General features: G+C 45.2%; 1 protein-coding gene across 1 annotated transcript in view; it reads left to right on the top strand.

Annotated features, from left to right (window-relative positions):
• Nucleotides 1–4364: 4364 nt before the first annotated feature.
• The window catches only part of BASP1 (brain abundant membrane attached signal protein 1), a 62697-nt gene continuing 43597 nt past the window's right edge, over nucleotides 4365–23464 (top strand). Inside the window, exon 1 of the mRNA XM_003942912.4 lies at nucleotides 4365–4684. The gene's annotated coding sequence lies outside the window, so the exon portion shown is untranslated. The remainder of the gene's footprint in view (nucleotides 4685–23464) is intronic.

The raw sequence follows: 23464 nt of genomic DNA, 5'->3' as shown, positions 1-23464 counted from the left end.
ATCCCTGTTTTGAAGCTTTGACATTCCTCTTGAAATTATTGCCTCAATTTGTGTTACCGTGGAGAACGGTGGTGCTCAGCGTGCACTGTGCATCGCAGGCCCTTGTTAAAAGAGAATTCTCCATTAAATGTTGTGCCTCCAAGCCTGCTGCCCTGCTAAAGATACCGTAAACCACAGCAAGAGGCAGCTTCCCTTGGCAGCATGTGCTCTTAGAAAAAAAAGATGAGGCATCTTCCAACGAAGCAGCAATGTTGTGCTCATTGGAACCTGGGTTTCTCAACCTTGCCATTGCTGAGGCCCAGATGACTGTCGCAGGGTCGTGCTGTGTACATTGCGGGGTGTTTAGCAGCAGCCCTGGTTTCTACCCACTAGAGCCATAGCACCTTTTCCTCCTCACCCTTTAGCCTACCATAGTGACAGCCAAAAATGCCTCCAGATATTCCAGTTGTCCTCTGGATAGCAAAATAGCCCCTGATTGGGGCAGATTTAAACAAAGGAAGCCCTTTCCCTGTGCTGTGTGAAAGGTGAGGTTGTAATAATCGGGAAGGGCTGGGGGTAGGAAGGAAGAAAGACAAATAGATTTCCATATTTTCTTTGGTTAAAAAATTATAAATATATTTCAGGGGGAAAAAAAAGCTGTACACTTTCATCTGTAATAATACCGTCTGGCCTTTTGCTTGAAATTTGCAGGTGAGATTTTATCAACAAATTGCAGCAAGTTGGTCTTCCACTGCTAATTTACCAGGAGAGCTAATTTACTTTCCAGTTCTCTAAATGGGTTTCTGAGGGTTTAGATTAAAAGCAGTGGCTCTGAACAGAAGCTATCCTGAAGGATGTCAAGCAAAAGTGGCTAGAGTCCCACTCGGGTGACACTAAGGTCACCATGCTTCTGACTCATTCTTGCTCTACATCTTTTACTTGAGATTTTAATCATCTTTTGATTATTTAAGAGGAAAGGATGGGGAACTGAGAAAGATGCTAGGCCTTGGTGGCTGATGTGGGAGGTGGGCAAAGGGAAGGTTAAGAGTGAGGTTTTGAGGCTCGATGAGGTCTGTGTAATAATCTACTGTAGGTGTCTTGGTTGACACAATAGATACAATTTGAAAAGCTGAACACACATGGAAATTTTTGTAAACTGACTAGTAATTTAAGTGACAATGAGTCCATTATACTGCAAGCAATGACAAATCTTTTAGAAAAAAAGCAGCAATCATAGAATAATTCATCTTTTGGATGAAGATTTTCATAATGCAGGGTAAGCTTTCCCGGAGCAAGTCATGCAGGCAATTAAAAATGACAATGGAATTTCGTTTATAACTGATGAAATCCAGTTTTGTTTGTTGAAAATATATTCATTCCATTTGGAGAGTAAAGCAGTCTTTTTTTCATGATCGTAATGGGGAAAGCTAATTAAATTCACCATTAATTACACCCTTAACATTTGTTCCCAAGTTCATTAGTCTATAATCTAAACAGACACATCCACAATAGTTAATGTTAAGTGTTCTAACATTCAGAACTTTAAAGGTTTATTCATTTATTCCCCAAGTGTGTGTTCAAAAAATTGTTTTAAAAAGCATACACATTAAAAATGTGTGATGTTAGATGAACAACCAACTAAAAATGAGACTACAAACATTACCAAATCGAATTTTGTATAGTAATATAGTTGCATTGAGATGTAACATCTTGGCAATCATTTGGTGCAAACCTACAAATTCTGCAAAATATTTTATTCTTAAGATTCATAGCACTATCAGTCAATTGCATCATTTTCTCATGAAGATGAATTCTCACCATCCTTTAAAAAAAAACCTTGAAAGAGAACAACTGAATCTGACGAAGACAAAATGAAGGAGACCTACACTTCTCATTGGTGTAAGCTTTTGCCTCTGGTTTCTATGGTAACCTATGATCTGTATTCCAATCACACCTTTGAAAGGCTTGTTTTCTCCATCGTGAAAATTTAGCTGGAAGCGCTGAAGGTACTAAATATTAATTTTTATGTTGTCTTTCTTTTCTTTTTTGGAAAAATTGGAGAAAGAGAATAGAGAGGGAAGATGACACTCACAGGCTTATACTGCAAATCCAATGAGAAAATCTATTTGCCAATTTTAAGATGATTTACACGCCTGGAAGATCACAAGAATAAAAACCCTGAATGCGAAATGAACAAGTACGCAGCTCCTCTAACAAACTCAGGAAATGCCTTGAGCATAACCTTGCAAATATTCATCTAATTCAATAGGGTAAAAACCTAGAGACTTGCTCATAAAGGCTGAAAATATAGCTCAGTGGTTTTCAACCTGGAGTGATTTTGCCTCCCAGGAGACATTTGGCAATATCTGGAGACATTTTTGGTTGTCATAACTGGTGCTAGTACTGGTGGTGTGTGGAGAGGGTGGTACTGGCTGTTGGTAGAGGCCAGCAATGAATGCCAATCATTCCATAGTGCATAGGACAACCTCCTAAACAAAGAATTATCTGTCCTCAAAATGAGGTTGTGAAAACCTGCATCCTGTGTTTAGCTTTATAGATGGTGTACTGGTGTGAGGGAAATAAATGTTCAAAAGAATAAAAAGTTTTGGAGGCAACCTCATTTGTAATTTGCATCCCTGGTTTTTTTTTTTTTTTTTTCCACACTAACTTTTAAATTTCACTTTAAATGGCAGAAAGAGAAAAAGGAACAAACCAACAAACAGTTCTGATTTTTTTCTTACCTTTGGTTTAAATGTGAACATTTCCAGCTTGCATGCATTAATCTAATTTGGTGCTGCTTCCCACCCGTCAATGTGTACAGCAGGGTCGTCAAATGTAACCGCTGCAAAATCGCTAGTGTGGTTGGGTAGACATTGCCACTTTGCTTAATTTAAATATGTAAGTTAAAATTATGAGAAGTTAATTTTCCTGTTAAGTGAAAATGCACTTACCTTTATCCGGCTGAATACAGCTGCACTTCCCTTTGACGTCTGCCTCCCTAAGTATGGTTACAGTTTGCGCTCCGGTTCTGGAGGGCGACCCTATCCCTGAATTCGCGCCCAGGTCGCAAGGGCAGAACCATCCTGAGGACAACCTGCAACTCAATCGATGTTTTCTTTGCTGGGACGCAGGCGAGCACGAAAGCCATCCGAACACAGCCAGAGGGCGCCAAAATGCCGCAAATAAAAGTTCCAAAGGCGTCAACTGGCTTTTGCGGGAAGGTAAAATTGGCTTTTGTCTAATCAAAGAGCTACCGTTGTCAACGATGTCACGTTACGTTATTTTTGCATGTCCCTCTTGCCAACAGGTAAGCAAAGTGAACGCATTTCCCAACCCCGGTGGCTATTCTGAGTCCCAGTGCTATGCCAAGTGTCCGCCCCCCAGGGCACCCGGACACGCCGCGGTTGGCCCCAGCTTCGACTCGAGCGCTCGCGGGCAGCGACGTGCGGGCTGCCTCGGGCAACCCCGTCTTCTCAGTATTGGTGGCCTCCACGAAAGCACGGACACCAGAAACATCGACGGCCCCTTTCCCCTCTTCTCTTCCCTCCTTCCTCTCCCAAGTCCCGGGAGCATCCTCCGAGGGGCGACGTGGCTCGCCCAGCCAGCTGGACCTCGGCGGCCGCGCCTCCCCGAAGCTGCAGCCTTCGGGGCTCAGCCCCGCTGGTGCGGCTGCGGGTGCGGGTGCAGGTGCGGAGCCGCCCGAGGTGCCCAATTCGTTTGCAACGGCGCCGCCCAGACGCCCCTGCAGCTGGGGCTCACCCCAACCTCGCTGCCCGCAAGGGTAGCGGAATCGCAGCCAACGTCGGGAGCGGGCGGGACTGGGGTCTGAGAAGGGTAGCTGGTGCCCGGGGGCTTCAGGCATCACCTCGAGGCAGCTCCCTAAGTCTGAGGTAGAGCCCGAGCACTTCTCCAACCGTTCGGAATAAATGAGAAGGGGGGAAGAGAGAGAGAGAGAGAGGGAGAGAGAGAGAGAGAGAGAGAGAGAGAGAAGAGAGAAAAGCCCACGGACAGCCCAGGCGCGGCGGGGGAAGGGGGAAGGGGGGCGCCGGAATGGAGGGGAGGAGAGGGGAGGCGGAGGGGAGATCTGAATAGAGGGCAGTTAGGAAACGTTGGCGGGGCACTGGGTTGGAGGGAGGGGGGAGAGGTAGGGGGAAGGGAGGGACCAGGATGGAGGAGAGGAGAGAAATGGGGGTGACTGTGCTGGAGGGGCGGGGAGGTGGGGGCCCAGAGCTGGGGGGAGTAAAGCGGAGGCGGGCGTGTTGGGGCTGGAGGAGGGGGGAGGGTCTGCGCCGGAGGGAGGGATAGGGAGGGAGGAGAGGGAGTGCAGGGGGTGGGGAGCACGGAGCTGGAGGGAGTGGAGGGGAGGCGGGCGGGGCACGGGGCTGGAGGGAGGGGAAAGCGGCGGGCGGGGAGCGCGGGAGGAGGGAGGCTGGGCGGGCGGACGCGCGGGGGGAGGGCGCTGGGCAGGAAGGGGAGGGGGAGCGAGCGCGAGAAATGCAGAGGCTGCAGCGGCGGCGGCGGCGGCAGTAGCGGCAGCGGCGACGACGGCGGCGGCAGCGCTCCAACTGGCTCCTCGCTCCGGGCTCCGCCGTCGAGCCGGGAGAGAGCCTCCGCCAGAGGCCAGGCACCAGCCGGACGAGGCCAGCGACCCCGGCCCCTCGGCGGCACCGCGCTCACCCAGGGGCTGCACAGGCACCCAGAGCCGGTAAGGAGGCGCGCCCTGTGGCCCCGCGCCGCCGCGGACCCGGGGGCCTCTGTCCCCCCGCGCCCCGCCCCGCCCCGCAGCCTCCGGCTCTCCCTCAGCAAAGCGGGCAGCGGAGGTGCGGGCACGCAGTAGATGGCGAGGGCCTGGGGTCCCTCTGTGCACTTCGGGGATCCCGGGTGATGGGGGGCCCCGAAGTGGGCGGCTTCGGCCGCTCGCAGGGTGGGAAGGGCGGGGGGGCGGCGAGGCTGGTAAGCGGAGCTGGGGGGAGGGGGCTGTCGGGGAGAGAAGCTGCGGGTGAGGGAGGAATTGCCAAATGCGAAACGCCCTAAGCGCGTGGAGGCCCGGGGAGACGGTTCTGTGGGCTGAAAGGAGCGCTTCTGTCACCGGAGCCCTTCCCAGCCGGGGAGAAAGCGCTCGGGGCGAGGGGCGCAGCCGCCAAAGATGGAGGGTGGGGGGTGGGGTGGGGCGGGAGTCCGGGAGAAAGAAGACAGGGAATCTGGCTCGATCCGAAGGAAGGGGCCGGTTTTTGCTTTGGCAAATGGGTTTTCCCGACCCGTGGGACTCCGGGATCTTGGTTCTGGTGGCCAAGGAATACGAGGTTCACACGGCAACGTGCACTCGGAAGCACCTCCGGAGCAGATCGGAGCCCCAGCCTCGTCGGTGGCGGAATCGCTGCCTTCCTACTAACCCGTGGGCTGCCTTGGAGCGATTTGCTTTTTCGAGCCTTCTGTTCCAAGAATGCGCAGGGCGCCTCCGCCCTGGGCCGCGGCCCCGGCCTGGGGGGTGTGGGCTTGAACCTGACAGCGCGCGGCCTTAGCGAGGCTCAGCCAGGCTGGGAGCGCGAGGTTGGGGTTGAACAGCTTTTGCCCAAAGCGCTAACGCTGAAACCCGACGCCGGGTTCCTGCTCCCCCAGTCCCCGTCCCCCTTCCAACTCCAGAAAAATAAAAATTTCAGAATCCTGGATCCGATCGCACGCACAATGCGCGGCTGCAAACCGCATTCTTTTCATGAATATTCATCGAACGCTTGGCCGGGCTTCTTATCTGCTTCCCCGGAGACATTTCCGCCTTGAAACGAACTCGGTGGACAGCCTTTGGCCTTGTAATTTTCACTCTGCTGAAATTAGCACAGCGCACATGTGGGCATTTTTGAGTACCTCGTACAGGGTTGACACACCTCTGTCTCCCCCGCGGCCACTCGCACTGTGGGCGGGCTAAAACCCAACACTAGCATCGAAATGGCCTTCTGCTATAGGGGTGTGGGCCGACTTCCCCCCTTCACCCGGGGATTACAGCCCGGGCTAACAGACCCCCAGTACTGCAGGCAAAATGAATGAATCGGGACTGTAATTACCTATTCCTTTGTCTTGGCCTCGCGCATGCGCCGGAGAGCTGGGTGTGGAGGGCCCGGCAGCCCCATCCCATCTCCATCATCCAGCCACCCACTCCCCTCCCGAGCCGACGAACAAAGGCGTTTGCCCTAAATGTTGCGGGAAACCCTTGGACACCAATGACAGTTTTTCCCGCCTGTGTGTAGATTTCTTCTTTTCCAGGCTGTCTCTCAGCTTTTGCTTTCTTACTGATTTCAGTGGACCAAAATTAAGATTTGCCTCGATGATGAGGGCAAATTATGGATTAAAAATTCTGTACCCGCACACCGAGATTCTTCCTTTCTAGTACTGCTCATTGTTCTTTTTCCCGTAACGTATCTTACCGCAGTGAGGGTGCTTTCTTAATTTGCATCAATTAAACGTTTGACAGATCTTTGTTGGTCATTTGATTAAGGCACTGTGGCCTCAAAACTGTCAGTGGGCGTTGCCTCTAGTGACACCACTTGGGGAAAATTAAGACATCTTGGCGTTTATTCGAACAAGATGGCCTACCAAAACCAGAGAGAAGAAAATGGTTACCTTGTCAGGATCCTAACACTTTCTGTTTTTCTCTGGACCCCTACCTCATTGTTGCGTTGAGGATTCCAAAAGGCGAATGGCGTCCAGATGGAAATCTACTGATAGGGGGAGGAAGAAGGCAGCCGTTGGGGTGAAGCTGGTGAAGTTCGCAATGATCCTTCCCCCCCACCCCCCCACCCCCCACCCCCCGGTTACCTAACAGAAGCCATGATACACCTTTGATGGCTGACTTTCTTTTCATATGATCTGTTTTCCAGGTTATGGCCATTTAGATTTCTTTTTGGGCTAGTTTGTTTTTACCACCCAAAAAGGGATTTATTGTGTATATCCAATAGTAGCCAAATATGAAATTTTCTGCAGTGGTAGGTTGTGTTTAACAGGGCTTTATGCTTAAGTATTGTCAGTACATCCTGGTGGAATAACACGTGTCAGCAATGGAAATCATCTCTTTTGTCCTTTTTGATGAGAACTTGATATTGACCACCTTCAGTATATCAGGGCCCATCTTCTGGCTGGGGTGGCTGTCTAGCTGTCTTGGGGGTGCCACGGATTGTACCCTCTGTACTCCTTAGTATTGAGTTTCATTATGATTTAGAGAGCTACGTGTAGGGGCTTCTTTCTTTTTTCTTTTCCTTTAGGTTGTGTTTTTGGTGAGGGGTATGTTGGACTATAGAACAAATTCAATAGCAAATATATACCAGCATATCGCAAACTCAGTGTCTTAGGTTTTTGAGTGAGATAGTATTTAAATCGAATTTTAAAAATTATTACAGAATTTAAAATTTTCTATCATTTCCCTTAATCATTTAGCCAGCTAGCTTTTTGCCAAGCTTTAGCAGGTAGAGAAATTGAGGCTTTTGAGAAAATGCACCAACAATGACAGTGGCATTTCTGTTCTTGAACTGGTCTTCAGCCTGCCATTGTGACGTGTAGAAGAGACCGTTTCTCCCCACATCACCCTAGTTTAAAGGCCCAATGGGAGAGCCCTAAGCATTTCGGCTCTCTATTCTTGGAGGTCTCTTCTAATCCTTGTGGGTTTACCAGGATCCATAATCCTCCTGGATCTGATGGTGCAAGAGGTGATGTGTTCTGTCTCTTTATTTTTTAATTTCACAATTAAGAAAAATTTGAAGCATTTTTATTCCGTAGTCAAGATAAGTGGAGTGTGACATCAGAGAGAAACTTTCATTTGGGGGAGATTTGATCACCCTAAAATGGATGTCTGTGTTAATCATGGTAGTTTTGTAAAAATTGCAAAATCCACACCCATTTTTAAAAACAAGGTGTCATGTATATACACATGCACACATATACATATGTGTTTATACACACACTATAAAATCTTACAAATAACTTGAAACAAACTGGTTGGTATAGAATATTACTTTATAGTGCTTTCATACTGGTCTTTGGAACATAATCAATTTCTTCCTTTCTAAATATGTGTTTTTAAAGGGAAAGCCTACCTAGTCTTTCCCTCACTTAATAAGCTCACTTCCCATTTATCCCAGTGTACCTGGTGCATTAAGCTAAGAGGTTCGTTTACAGGCCTAAACTTACATCAAGCACTACTGAACTTTACAAGCTGGAATAAACAATACCTACTAAATATAGGATTTGTAACATTGTTCTGTCTTATTTTTGTGATCTCTAGTGAAAAAATTTTTTTCAAAAATATCCGAAGAAGACCTGTGGACTATTATTTGTCAAAAGCAATTGCCCTTGGTATCTGATTCTGTTGAAAGAAATGCTTTGATTTGTCCAGGCCTTTACCTTAATGTAGTTTGTACCTACTCATTTCACACCTTCTTTCTCTTCTTAATGACGGTCTTAGCTGGTAAGCTGGAAACCAGGTAACTGCTGAGGAAAAATGCTGAGTAGGTATAAAGACAACTTGAATGTTCTCTCAGAATGGGTATGGAATCTTTATTGTTTTAGCAGATTTTCTCCGTTCACCTAATCCTTTGCAGTTATTGGATCTCTCAAGACTAGATAAACCGTGGACACGAGCCTTTTCTCTTTGTCTTAATTATAGTGGACAAATATTAGAAAGTAACAATGAGGTTGCAAATAGTCAGAATTTTTTGAGTGCTAAAGTGCTTTTTATGAGTTTTGGGGCAATGTTTTTGGGGTGGCTCCTCGGGAAATAGTGTAAAGACACTGGATTTGAAGAATCTCTAGGCAGTGGGTATTCACCTGGACAAATTACTTCAAATCTCACTGAATTTCACTTTCTTCAATTTTAAGATTGAGATAATAATTTAATTCCTACGTTGGGGTAATAATAATAATAACTACACATGATGTTTGAAAATGAGTAAGTGTGCAATGGCTGGCTCCTACAGGGCTCCTCAACCTCTCAGTCTCAATTATTTAGTGATGTCAATTACACTACAAGTGTTTTTAACAACTGATAGTGTCAACCAACACTTGCCGTGTAATTGACATCACTAACCAATTTCAGTAGATTCACCTGTATTTTTCTTTCAGCTTGATTAATGAAGTCCTGCGGACCCCCAGAGTATTAAGTTAGAAGTAGGCTGTCTCAATCCCAAAGGGGACTAGGTATCATAGTTCCTATTTACTGCCCTTGTGTTCGTACATAGTGGAAATTCTGTGAGACATTGTATGGGAATTTCATGATGTCAGGATGACCACCTTCCTTGAATTCCCCAGGTCTGCTTATGCTAATGTAACTCAAGAGGTGACATTTACTTTCTCTTGAGAAAAATACAAGGGTGGTCTTGAAACCCCAGCAGTGCCCAGCCTGCCCAAGGAAGGCTTTTGTGAAATGCCTTTCCTGCCACAGCCATTGAAACAGATGTCTAGTTAAGTGTCACATGAGAACAAGTGTCTGGTAAACGTTCTCAAGAGTAAAAATCAACCATACAGAGTCCATTTCTCACCAGAATATAGTTCAATTGTAATTTGGAGGAGCCACAAGCCTAAGAAGGAAACTGATTAAAACAGCATTCTCCTTTTCCCTGGAAGTCAGGAATGGGGTGAAATGGAGGCAGAGAGAGTGAAATAATATGTTTTTCTTCTGCATTCTAAGGACTTAAGTAACATAAATTTTTCTTTAATTTTTTACAGACTTTCCATACTTAGTACATTTTTTAACAAAAACAGGGAAAGCTGAGCTGTTTTGACTCACCAAGGCCATCAGTGCTGAGAGGTGGTGATTGAGCAGGCTTGGAAGTCTAGGAATACATTCCTGAAAGCTTTAGAGATTTAGAAATAGAAACCATCTGCAAGCACAACAGGGGCCCAGGGCATAAGGAAACACTTCAGGATAATATAGGAAAATGGTGTGCAGTGGAGAAAGCCAAGCATTTACACGATATTTTCCCCTTATCAGTTAAGCATTTTATGAACTCTTTTTTTGTGTGTGTGGTTTCATTTTGAAGGAGGCAGGACTGGACTTCATTGGTTTGTTTTTGAACTTCTCTTTAAAATAGATATTGCAGCAATTTGTATTTTGTGTAGGGAGTATGATATTTAGAAAGCATGATTTTGAGGGTTAGGCATGGTAGGGGTGGACTTGGGAGCCACAGCACCAGGTGAAAATCTTCTCTCAGCCATTTACTGCTTGTACGATCTTTGGCAAATTGCTTACTTTCTCTGTGCCTCAATTGTATTTAGAAAATGGGGATTGTAAAACATGGTTACTGTAAGGATTAAATGAAATTGTCATGCACTTAGGACAATGCCTCCTTATATTCAGTGCGTCTCTTTTTTTTTTTTTTTTTTTTTTTTGAGACGGAGTTTCGCTCTTGTTACCCAGGCTGGAGTGCAATGGCGCGATCTCGGCTCACCGCAACCTCCGCCTCCTGGGTTCAGGCAATTCTCCTGCCTCAGCCTCCTGAGTAGCTGGGATTACAGGCACACGCCACCATGCCCAGCTAATTTTTTTGTATTTTTAGTAGAGACGGGGTTTCACCATGTTGACCAGGATGGTCTCGATCTTTTGACCTCGTGATCCACCCGCCTCGGCCTCCCAAAGTGCTGGGATTACAGGCTTGAGCCACCGCGCCCGGCCTTCAGTGCGTCTCTTTAATCACAGTCTCCGTAAAGGAGTAAGTATCAGTTTTCTTTACTGCATCCTCCATCTATAGGTATTCATGTTTGTTTCAGAGAGACCATTATTGCACGGCAGGCTAATGGTGGTGCTTTGGACAGTAGTTGGTAGAATAGAGAAGTCTGTGGTTTAGAAAAGTCCTCCAGGTATAGCTAGGACACCTTAAATATGTCAGCAGTTCACTTGGACTGAGTTTCAAAAGTCCACAGTGGATAGGTTAAGATAACCCCAGCCTCCATCCTGAATTTGTATTTTTTTTTTAATGGAAGAAAAAGTGAAGGTTCTTGGAACTTCAGACAGATCACTGCTTTGGTATGTTGAGACCTGGACTCACCTTGATTAGCGGTATGACCTTGGGCGTAGATATGATTCATTTAGATTCCTGAAAATCCTTAGCTTTGTTGTGTCTTGAATCAGATTTATCATTAGCATTTGAAAGTTGTCTAGGTCAGTCCTAAGGTTGATGATGTTTTACATTCCATTTTAGTCTCCCTACCTCCACCCCGCCCCGGCCAAACATGCATCACATGACCACCGCCTCCGTACCTGGAGTAAAACTGAAGCGTGTATTATGTAGGCAGGTAAAGAGGTTGTGATGTACTGACGAATCTTTGGAAGCAGTTACCTTCCTGGAGACCTTAGTTATCCGGAACTCTGAACAACAAAACAAACAATGTCCTTTGGAATTTCAGATGTTTGGGGTGGATCAATTCTGAAATTGGTTTTAACATTTCAGATATTTACTTCAGGGATATGCCCAAGGGATTTGCCTTTGTCCTCCGGATACTTTTTTGCCGTTGAGCAAAGATGAATTCACTCTTTTGGGTAAATTGTTGTTTAATAGCTTCTTTAATCAGGTTTTTGAATCTTGTGGATTCTGGGGGGGAGTTGCATATTTTACTTTATCTGTCAGGTGCTTTCTGTAAGGAAGGGGATTTTTCTATTTAGTGGTTACGTCTTTTAAAAAGTTTCCTAGGATTTCAACCCATGTCTGATGGAGCCACACTGTACTTCTAAGCCTTGCCATTTTACCTTAGGTAATATGGACCCTTGAAGGGGAAAAAAGGAGGGGCGCTCTTGGGTAAAATGGGTAACCTTTTCACATTGACATCTTCAGTATTAGAGAGAGCGATATTAACTTCTTCAATGAAAAGTTATTTATCATGGAAAAGATTCAGTATATACCTTTAAAATTTAATCAGTATTCCATCAAATTACTTGTAGATTAGAGGTGCTTCTTGTCATAGTGAACAGAGGCTAGTACCTTAAGTCTGTTTCGTTCTGCGTCCACGCAGGATTCATTTACAGAAAGCCAATGGCTGCTTTTAATCACTATCCAAACCTCAGTCCTTTGTAAATACCTTCCTTGGAGCAGAAGGTTGAAAAGCTCATGACTAAACACTTATTTTGGAACTCAAAAGAATCTTAGAGAAGTTAGTGGATTGCTCAAGGTCTCATGAGCTCCTATCGGCTCCGTGCAAACCCAGGTTATTTCCCAAGAAAGCCTCACTCCTGCTGCCCCTCCCTTCTGAGACAGAAGCAGAGAATATCTAATTGAGTCAAACATTTACTCATTGTCTGCAACTTAAAAAATCTGTGTCCATTTTTTTTGTACCCTAGAACCATTTAAAAGAAATCCAGTGTAGAGCCTATGTCTGTCTTACCCTCTTACTCAGAGAAGACCTCCTTGGCCTTTTAATACACGAACCGTGGGGGGATAGGGAGTGGGGCTTGGTGGGGGGTGGGAGGGAACGACTTTGCAGTCACTGCCTGCTGCCACTTCATCCACAGGTCATTTTCCCTTCAACTGACCCCTCCCTGCATCTATCCTTCTCTGCTTCTTACGTTATATGCACATGCTTTGTTTTATATGCCAAAAAGTGCTGGGTGCAGTGGCTCACACCTGTAATCCCAGCACTTTGAGAGGCTGAGGTGGGCGGATCACCTGAGGTCAGGAGCTTGAGACCACCCTGGCCAACATGGTGAAACCCTGTCTACTCAAAAGACAAAAATTAGCTGGGTGTGGTGGCATGAACCTGTAATCCCAGCTACTCGGGAGGCTGAGGCAGAGAATTGCTTGAACCTAGGAGGCAGAGGTTGCAGTAAACCAAGACTGCACCACTGCATTACAATCTGGGTGGCAGGGTGAGACTCTGTCTCAAAAAATATATATATACATATTTTTTGTATATGTACGTATATATATGTCAAAAAGTGTATGGCATGCACTGAAACAGCTTTCTTCAAAAACTAAATTTTAGTTTTTTAAAAATTTAAATTAAATCCTTGTGTTTCTCCCAAAAGGCACAGTGGCTGGGGGTTAGAGAGCTGGCGATGGTGGGTATGTGCTTGAAAATAATGCTAACTGGTTTTAGACTTATTTGCGGGCCGTCTAGCCGGTGGAGCAGTCAGGCATCCCACCCCAGAAATGCTCCGGACCCTCTTGGTGGATCCAGTGTGCACGCTGCTGTGGACAGGTGGTGGATGGAGAGCTTTTATACTGGTTTCTAGCGTTATCTGGCTTATTGGTTTGGGAGCTGCATAAAACGGGATGTTTAATCTTTTTTATTTAAAATGACCATTTATAGTATTTGGGGGTGATTTAGAGGATTTAAAAAATCTGTTGGATTTTGAAGTAGCCCTTAAAATATGGAACTTAAGCGTGTAAGTTGCTAAAACACTTTCTAAAGCGTACTGTTGGGATGTTGAAAACTGATATTCGTGTAACTGTGTGCATTTGTTTTTGGATAATCTGTGATAAGTTTAGTTTTTGATGAGACACAATTTTAATTTCACATTGAAGATGATATATTTATGTCAGTAAGAGGAGCTTTGAATTTACACTTTCCAGAGAAACCCCACAATTAATAGGCAACTTTAGTTTTCATAATGCTTTTTAATTATTACAGTTACACAGATTCAGAAATGGATATATTCCTAAAATAAACCCATGTTAAAACTTCTTTTTCCTTTTAAAAACAAAGCTGTGGTTCTATTAGGGAAAAACACTTCTTTTTTAAGTTTATGAAGAAATAGATGTTAGATAAAAACTTTTCCTGGTTGAACTTTCTAAGTGACAAGTTTCCTGAATTGCTTGGCAAAGTGAGTTTGAAAAGACCCATTTCATTTTTCCTTTGACAGTCTGTTCCAAACACCATTACACATAGGCTAATACAGTAGCCAAGGTAAACAGTAAGGAGATCGAATTGGGGAAATAGTGTATCAAAAGGGGCAAAATAGTATCCACTGACAGAATGAGCTGTTTCTTAAAGAGACAGAGAAATTTCCTCGGAGTTCTTGGGTCTTCATAGGGTGCTGTCCTGGGCCTCTCTGAGCTTGCCTTGGAAGCCATAGGGGCTGTAGGAATATTTGCTTCTTTAACCCTTACAAATGTTCTCAGCTGTTTCATAGAGGAAAACAGTGCCTGTATTTGCCTTAGGTGTAAGATGATTAGAGAAAAAGGAAAATATGGAGAAATCAGATTGACTTTAGATTGACAGGCAGAAAGTTCTGGAGTGACTTCCCACTCCTTTGTATTGCAGTGCACCCACTCTGCCTCCTGGGTTCAAGCAATTCTCCTGCCTCAGCCTCCTGTGTAGCTGGGATTACAGGCAGTACCACCACGCCTGGCTAATTTTTTTGTGGTTTTAGTAGAAAGAGGATTTCACCATGTTGGTCAGGCTGGTCTCGAACTCCTGATCTTGTGATCTGCCCGCCTTGGCCTCCCAAAGTGCTGGGATTACAGGTGTGAGCCACCACACTTGGCCAATTTTTATATTTTTAGTAGAAAGGGGGTTTCACCATGTTGGCCAGGCTGGTCTAAAACTCCTGACCTAAGGTCATCTGCTCACCTCAGCCTCCCAAAATGCTGAGATTACAGGCGTGAGCCACCACACCCCGCCAAAAACTCATTTTTCTAAGGAAGAAAGTAAGAAAGAATCTCAGTTAACAATTGGTGGTGACAGTGGCTCCCGAGGCATCTCATAATCACCCAACCTCAAGTAAACAGGGTGAATGGCACCCTGTTGATGGAGGTTTATTGTGGTACTGGGTTTTCCTCAGTAGCTCTGGTGATCTATTGTTGAGAACCCAAGCTCAGATTTCCCAGGGCTCACCCAACTGAACTTTAGAAACCTGGTTGCAGAATTTTCAAACGTTTGGTTTTTCAGACAAATAGTAACAAGTGTTTGTACCAGTGTTCTCCAGAAGGTTGTTAAGACAAGATTGGTAATGCTTCCCAGGTATGCGTGTTTTCTTCTCACTCATAGCTTCATGTTACTAGTTTTCCTTATCTGACCCAAGGATTGATTGATGGAAAGTCTCATTGAAGGTTTGGTTATCCTTTCGTTGGTGGAGGAGACAAAAGCGGAACATAAAAGGCTCCTTCTATTCACCTCTGCTTTTCTATTGTAACTGGATTTATTTCTGCCATGCCGAGAGCTTGGGGTTTGATTTCATCTGTACCAAAGTTTGCTGGGTGGGCAGGTACAGGGGGTCATCATAAGGACTCAACTGACCACAGTGCAGAACGAGGTGACTGTCCAATGGACTGGTAACATGGTCCCCACTAAGGTAAGAACTGTAGTATGACATGAAATGAATTCTTAATGGGAAGGGAGTTATTACGTTTAACTTAATTACCTCTTAAATGCAGGGAATTTCACTAAAAAGTGAATTTAACAAAGAAGCGAATTTAGAAGTCAACCAGCTTCACCACTTCACTCCAAACCCGTATTAATTAGACCTTTTGCTTAAGTAAAATCACCTTGTTGAACTTTAATGATGTGACTAGCAATGCATCCTCTTACCATATATGGTGTTTAGGGGGGCAGGAAGTGATGGATAGAGGGAGCAGTGGCCGATTGGAACCCATGTACACACATTATCCCTTTAACTTGCTTTCTTTAGACCCGTGGCTGCTATCTGTGAGCCTCATTTCTGTATTGATCCCCACTGGCTAAGCATATGACTAAAGAAGGAACCTTTTGTCATTTCTTCAGTGAGCTAGCCAGGAATCTCAGATAAAGGGCAAAGAAGCCCAGAATGACGTAATGCTGCAAAAAACGTTACTGCTGTTTCTAAGGGGAGTGGAAGAAACCCAAGCCAGTTTGGACTTGGGTGTGATTCTGTTGGAAGAGGGTGAGAATTCAGAGAAGTATGCCTATTAAAAAAAAAAAAGCAAAACAAAACTCTTAGGATATTAAGCCAGTTGTTCCTATTAGCAGCACACAGCATGGGAAACCAGCATTCCCTGACCTGTTAGCAGGTGTTTGCATAGTTTACCTGGTAGAGAAAGTATCCAACAGATAGAACCAAATGTTTTAGGACACTAACAGGCACTGTGGCTAGTGTAAGGTTTAATTGGCTGGACGCATTTCCATTTAAATCTGATTCTGATAATACATTTAACTACCTCCCTGGCTAATTGCACAGTCCCAGGCTCGAGGGAGGAAGAGGCATCTGTGAGCAGCGTGAGGTCTTGTTGAAGGGTTTGAAAGCCCTTCTGAAGAGGAAGAAATAACTGTACTGGGGAAGTTTGAGCATGGTAACTGTGCTCCTGGCTGGTGGGGGAGCGGGGGGAAGAAAGTCCTTCCTTTCTGCTCCAAGAAGTGTCCGGATTCCCCTTATGTGGGCAGAATTTTTGGTAAGTGGAATACAGGAAGCAAAACCGCATGGTTCTAGGTCAGCAGTCAGTGACCTCTTACTCTGAGCCCCTCTGTTCCCTCCTCGTCGTGTGTGCAGGGGATAAAAGACAAAAGCAACCAGGAGGAGAAGAGGGGAAGGCTGGGGGAGGCTGGGAAGATGCACCCCCATTAACACAGGTCGGGGGGGGGAACCAGTTCTCTGTTCCTCTGTCTACTCAGGCTACCATAACAAAATAACAGACTGTAACTTAACCGAAATACACTTTTTCATAGATCTGGAGGCTGGAAGTCCAAGATCAACATGTTGGCAGAGGTGTTTTTTTGGGGGGGGCGGGGAGGGGAGATGGAGTCATGCTCTGTCACCCAGGCTGGAGTGCAGTGGCGCGATCTCAACTCACTGCAACCTCTGCCTCTCTGGTTGAAGCAATTCTCTGCCTCAGCCTTGTGAGTAACTGGGATTACAGGTGACCACCGCCATGCCTGGCTACCTTTTTTGTATTTTTAGTAGAGACAGGGTTTCACCATCTTGGCCAGGCTGTGCTTGAACTCCTGACCTCGTGATCCACATGCCTTGGCCTCCCAAAGTGCTGGGCTTTACAGCCGTGAGCCACCGTGCCCGGCCAGGATTGGTTTTTTTGTGGCTTCTCTGCTAGGCTTGCAGGTGACGGCCATCGCCCTGTGTCCTCACGTGGTCTTTCCTCTGTCCATTCACATCCCTGCTGTCTCTCTGTGAATCCGAATCTTCTCTCAGAGGTACACCAGTCAGGTTGGATTTGGACCCACCCTCATAATCTCTTCTTAGTTATATAAAAAAGGCCCTATGTCTAAATATAGTCACATTCTGGGGTGCTGGGGGTTAGAGCTTCAACATGAGTTTTGGGGAGACACAGTTCAGCCCGTGACCGTTCCTCTTTTGTATTCAGAAAGAGTGTTTACAGTGAAGAACATCTGAAGCTCCTGTGAAACACGCTTCGCTAGTGCCTGCCCTTAACAAGGAAGTGACAGGGAATTGGCAACTTGTAGCCCTGGTTTAATTCTTATGAATACATGTGAGGCAATCGTGAGGGTCCCCAGATGACACATGAGATGCAGAGGAGTTAATTCCCCAAGATTCGTATCACGAGGAAAGGAGAGCCTGGTGTTCAGGGTTCTGTGGCGGCGTGGTACTGAGGGTGCAAAGGGTGTGTGCAGGTCCCATCCCCACTGTCGCACTCATCATGAACGTGGGCATGTGGCAGAGGCCCCAACACAGAGCTGTAGGCAGCCGCCACCCATCAACCAGCACTCACACAGTCAAGCCTATTTTTTGTTCTGACACTATTGTTTTTTTTGTCTTATTTTTCTTTTAATCATTATTATACTTTCAGTTCTAGGGTACATGTATAGAATGTGCAGGTTTGTTACGTAGGTATACATGTGCCATGGTGGTTTGCTGCACCCATCAGCCCGTCATCCACATGAGGTATTTCCCCTAACCCTATCCCTCCTCAATCCCCACACCCCCTGCTATCCCTCCCCTAACCACCCACTCCCCGACAGGCCCCATGTGTGATGTTCCCCTCCCTGTATCCATGTGTTCTCACTGATCAACACCCACTGATGAGTGAGAACATGCGGTGTTAGGTTTTCTGTTCTTGTCTGGCACTACTGTTAAAATGCTTTCTTTCTGCTTGAAGACTTTCCCATGTGGGTATCTGTATACTCAGATGAAGTCATGCATTGTGTAATGACAGAGATACATTCTGAGAAATGTGTCATTCGGCCGTATCATCTTTGTGTGACCATCACAAAGGGTAATTACACAAATCTAGATGGTAGAGCCTTCTGCACCTCCAGGCTATGTGGTATTATATAGCCTGTTGCTCCTTGCTTACAAATCCCGTGCAGCATGTGACTGTACTGAATACCATAGGCACTGGGACATCATGGTAAGTATTTGTTTATCTAAACATAGGAAAGATACATTGAAAGTATCGTGTTCTTTGTGGGGAGATGGATGAAGCTGGAAACCATCATTCTCGGCAAACTGACGCAAGAACAGAAAACCAAACGCCGCATGTCCTCCCTCGTAGGCGGGTGTTGAACGATGAGAACACGTGGGCATAGGGAGGGGAGCATCACACACGGGGGTAGGTTGGGGGTGGGGAGCCAGGGGAGGGAAAACACTGGGAGAAATGCCTGATGTAGGCGATGGGGGTGGCGGACGGAGACAACAAGCCACCATGGCATGCGTGTACCTATGCAACAGCCCTGTGGGATGTGCACATGTGGCCCAGAGCTTAAAGTACAATAAAATAATATGTATGGAATGATAATGGGACCACCACCGTATTATGTGGCCTCTTGTTGACCGACGTATCATTATGCAGCACACGACTGTCTTCCAGGAGAGTGGATAAAGAGAGGAAGATGTGCTTAGTGCACATAGCGTGACGACATAGCCAGACTCGACTTTGCTAAATCAGGGTGGAATTATCCTAGGAAAACTCATTTTAAAAATCTCTTACCAAGAGCGGCAATGGTAGAGAGCCCTTCTTGTTCTAGACGGAAGAGTTGACCAGATGCCTAGACCACTTTAAAATCCTGTTCTAGGCCGGGCACGGTGGCTCACGCTTGTAATCCCAGCATTTTGGAAGGCTGAGGCAGCCAGATTACCTGAGGTCAAGAGTTTGAGACCAGCCTGCCTAACACGGCGAAACCCCATCTCTATTAAAAATACAAAACATTAGCCCTGTGTGCTGGTGAGCACCTGTAAATCTCAGCTACTCGGGAGGCTGAGGCAGGAGAATCGCTTGAACCCGGGAGGCGGAGGTTGGAGTGAGCTGAGATTGCGCCACTGCACTCCAGCCTGGGTGACAAGAGCAAAATTCCATCTCAAATAATCATAATCATAATCATATTCTAGCATCTGTGCTTTCTGTTGGGGATTCATCAGACAGACTCTTACTGTGGAACAGATTTTACTGGATAGAGACTTGGGGTTGAAGATGGAAGTACATGAAGAGTGGTGGAGGTTTTGACAGCAAGTGTATGAATCAGTGGGACACTGAGGAAGGGAAGTAAGAGTGTCGGGAATCATGAAATCCTCTGACTGTAAAAACCAAGGCTGACGAATTTTGGGGCCTTTCCAAGCAATAAAACAAGTAGTGAGACTTAAAGGGATTCTTCTGAGGAGCATTCTTAACAAATGTGGGTGTGGGTATGTCTACTCTTAACCCTTTTGAGAGGATCTTTTTATTATTATTATTTTGTTTTGTTTCTTGAGACGGGGCTTGCTCTGTGACCCAGGCTGGAGTGCAGTGGTACCATTTCAGCTAACTACAACCTCCGCCTCCTGAGTTCAAGCTGTTCTCCTGCCTCAGCATCCTGAGTAGCTGGTATTATAGGTGTGCGCCACCAGGCCTGGCTAATTTTTGTCTTTTCTGGGGGAGAGACGGGGTTTCATCATGGCCGGGCTGATCTCCAACTGCTGACCTTAAGTGATCCACCATGTTGGCCTCCCAAAGTGCTGGGATTACAGGCCACTGCGCCCAGCCCGAGAGGGTCCTTTTAAAACCGTTTACTTTTTAGGCGTACCCTGTCAAGTAATTCAGTTATTGCTTCCCTGTCTCAAATTTTGGGTCACTTCACATTAATTATGGCAAGAAGAATATTGCCTCATGAATGCCCAGCGAAATTGAGAATATCAATTTAATTTTACTACTCTAGATAAACCACTGGCCTTAAAAATAATGGAAACTTGATGCTGTTTATTATCTTTTGTAAAAACTTTCACTGGTGAAATTGTCTTCTACATAAAACATAGAATGTAAGTTATTGTAGAATTTAAAATTTTTGAGTCTTAAAATTGATGCAGCATCTGTTTTCAGCTCAGTGTCAGTGAGGGCCTTTAGCGCTCACTTTCCTAATAGGTAGCACGTTCTTCCAGTCATGCCAGAAAACAAGGCTTGTCTCCTGGAATTCCCCATATGGCGTCCTTCCTGGGTAGAGAAACTCACATATGTCCATTTCCCTCTACTTGAAGCCTTGAATCTAGTGGAAGCTTCTATCCCTCACCTGGATCGCTGCCCTAATACTCTCCTAAATCAAAGCATGACATGGCTCTGCTTAAGACTTTATAACATAACTCTTCATTATACCTGCAAAAAAAGGCAAAGCTCTCAGCATGTTCATCTTCCATTTTCGTCTTTTATCTCCTTTCCTATGCACACTCTCACCCACGCTCTTCAGCCATACTGGTACCTTTTGGGTCTCCCAGGGCACCAAGCTCATGCCTACTGCTCCTTCTGCCTGGAATATTCTTTTCGCCACTATTGAAGTTACTCCTAGTTCAGATCTCAGTTTAAATGTCACTCTTGCAAAGATGCCCCCACACCTCCTGGCACTGGGGATTTTTGTCCCTGCATTTACCAGAATTTATGAGATTATATAATGTCTCTGCTCCTCCAGATTAAAACATCCAGGAGGCAGGGATGTGTCTGATCTGTGGACCCATAACAGTGCCCTATAACCATTTCTGATCCATACCAAGAACTCCATGTCTGTTCAGTGTTGCAGGCTGTCTATGGCACCTTATGTTCATGAAGAGCACGTGTCTTCTGAACATCCCCTTTGGCAGCTGGGATGACCTCCATAAAGGGATCAAAATTTCACCTCATCAGTTGTGCTTACTGTGAAGATGAATAGCTGATGAACTCCAATTAGAGTAATTATTCTGTTTCCAGGCAATAGCCTTAGTAGTAATTGTTCTAAAGCCCTGAGACTTTACAAGTAATGAGTACTGATGGCGCATGCATCTGAGCGTTCTCCCAAGGTAGAGTCTGAAATGAAAAATGAAATTGTGTATTATTTGAGGGAGACAAATGGTACTGCATTGTGGGAATCTTTTAGAAACACAACACGAGGAGTTAAAGCTGAGGGTGATTGTAGCTAACAATCCTCACCTGCCCTTCCAGGTCATTGAATGCCATTGGTCTGCTTTGGATGAATCGTTATTGAACAGCTTAACGGAATACATTTTAGTAACAGTCTTTGTGAAGTTGTGGACTATCAGGCTCCCAGAAGAGCAGGTGGCTTGAAATCTCTACACATTAGTCAATTGTAAACCTAATGAAGTAAAAATGGCTTTAGCTCAGGTTCTGCGCTGTGACTACTTTACATTGTGAGTTCTGTGAGGTTAGGACATTGCTTTGTTCATCTGTGGATGTTGGTTTCTCGCACCTAATGGAACCCGTGGTCCAGTAAAGGGCTGGGTACGTGGAAGGATATTTTTCATGGCCATGTGACATCATGCTATACAAATAAGGCAATTTTCAGAATGATATCCTTTGCTTTACTTTCACATCTAGGAACCAGCTTGTAACGAACCTTTGGCAAATATCACCGGGTTTTTTTTTTTTTTTTTTCCTTTGGAGGAGGAAGTAGGGGGACAACTAAGACATCATTTGTGATTTACTCCCCCTCCTCGCCATGTCACATACCTCTTAGATGGTCAACATTCAGCTTCTGCTGTCTCATTTCCGAGTGCTATCGGCTTTAGTTTTCACTAGGATTATTAGAGAGAAATATTTTTGTGTCCGTCTTGAGATCTCTCATCAGATCAGTGTCTAGTTTTCTTTAGCTGATTATTGGTGGAATTCTTATTAAATAAAAAAATGTTTGTAGCTTTTCACGATGGTGTGAAATTGATTTCTAAAGTAACCTGTAGTTAAGAAATAATAATGCAGGGTTCCACTCAGCATGTCTAACTCTAGCAATACAATTTACTCATTCCAAAACCTATCTGGAGTGGATCCTTTATTTGCAAAATTTTTAATTTAATGGGCTTCTGGTTTAGATATTAAAACTGTAGTTGAGGTGATGGTAGGGTCTTTATTATACATGTCAGCTGTGTTGAAGACATTCTCATACCATCTGTGTAATCTGTGCCATAAACACTTGGCGCTTGGACTGTTTTATCAATACTTTGTCTGAAAATGGTCTCATTTTAAAGGAATTCAGCTCATGAATTGGCCAGTGGCAGCCTCTTCAGCTGAGACTCCTTTATCTCCTCCCCCTTCTTCGTGTCCCTCCCCTAACACACTCCCTGGGTAAGGTCTGAAGGCACTGGCTGTGGGTCGTCTAGTTCTGGGGGCCACGTCAGTGTGACGTAAGTCGGGTAGTAGAATGGGAAGGGCAGTGATAGCTCCTTGCAATTAATTTAAATGTTTAGAATTCCCTACCGCACTATACTGCCTCCTGGTTTTCATCTTGTGGGTTGTGTACTTGGGGTATGCAATTAGCCAGAATGACACAGTATCGATGGTTGAGCAGCAGTTTATGTCACAGATGAGTAACTGGGTGACTGATATGAGTTTTGATGTGTCTTTCTAAGTAGATGTTATTTTTTTTTTAACCTTCTGATATGATTTGCTAGGGATGGTGATGGCATCATTTTGGTTTTAAAACTGGAAAATACAGGCTGGACGTGGTGGCTCACGGCTGTGATCCCAGCACTTTGGGAGGCCGAGGAGGGTGGATTGCCTGAGGTCAGGAGTTCGACACCACCCTGGCTAACATGGTGAAACCCCCTCTCTACTAAAAATACAAAATTAGCTGGGTGTTGTGGCTCACGCCTGTGGTCCCAGCTACTTGGGAGGCTGAGGCAGGAGAATCGCTTGACCCTGGGAAGTGGAGGTTGCAATGAGCTGAGATCGCACCACTGCACTCCAGCCTGCATGACAGAGCGGTGACTCACTCTCAAACAAACAGCTGGAAAATACAAACAAGCCCAAGAGTGACTGACAGATGTTTAGATTGTACCATTTCTCAACTTTAGGAAATGTTCTGTGTGGATCTCAGTTTTCTGCTATTGCAGGCACATACCATACTTCACCCCCTTCAACTGTATGAAGATTATTCTATTTCTGCTCTGTAAATATGTTATTGGATTGGATGAATAAGAGGTGCACTTACACATTTGAAGCTGCAAGAAAAAAATATATACAGTTAAAAGGTACAAGTAATTGTTTTTGTGATGAATTTATTCTTTAAATGAAAGATCAGTGGCATTTGTTCACGTATTTCTCAAAGCTTTCTAAAAGCAGTTCAAGTGGCTCCAAAATGCTAAGACTATGTTGAAAACTTGTTTTTCTGTATACAAATGAAC

The sequence above is a fragment of the Saimiri boliviensis genome, chromosome 1, assembly GCF_048565385.1.
Source record: "Saimiri boliviensis isolate mSaiBol1 chromosome 1, mSaiBol1.pri, whole genome shotgun sequence".
NCBI lineage: Eukaryota > Metazoa > Chordata > Mammalia > Primates > Cebidae > Saimiri > Saimiri boliviensis.
The sequence above is the reverse complement of the archived record's forward strand: the minus strand, read 5'-3'. Positions and strand labels throughout refer to the sequence as shown.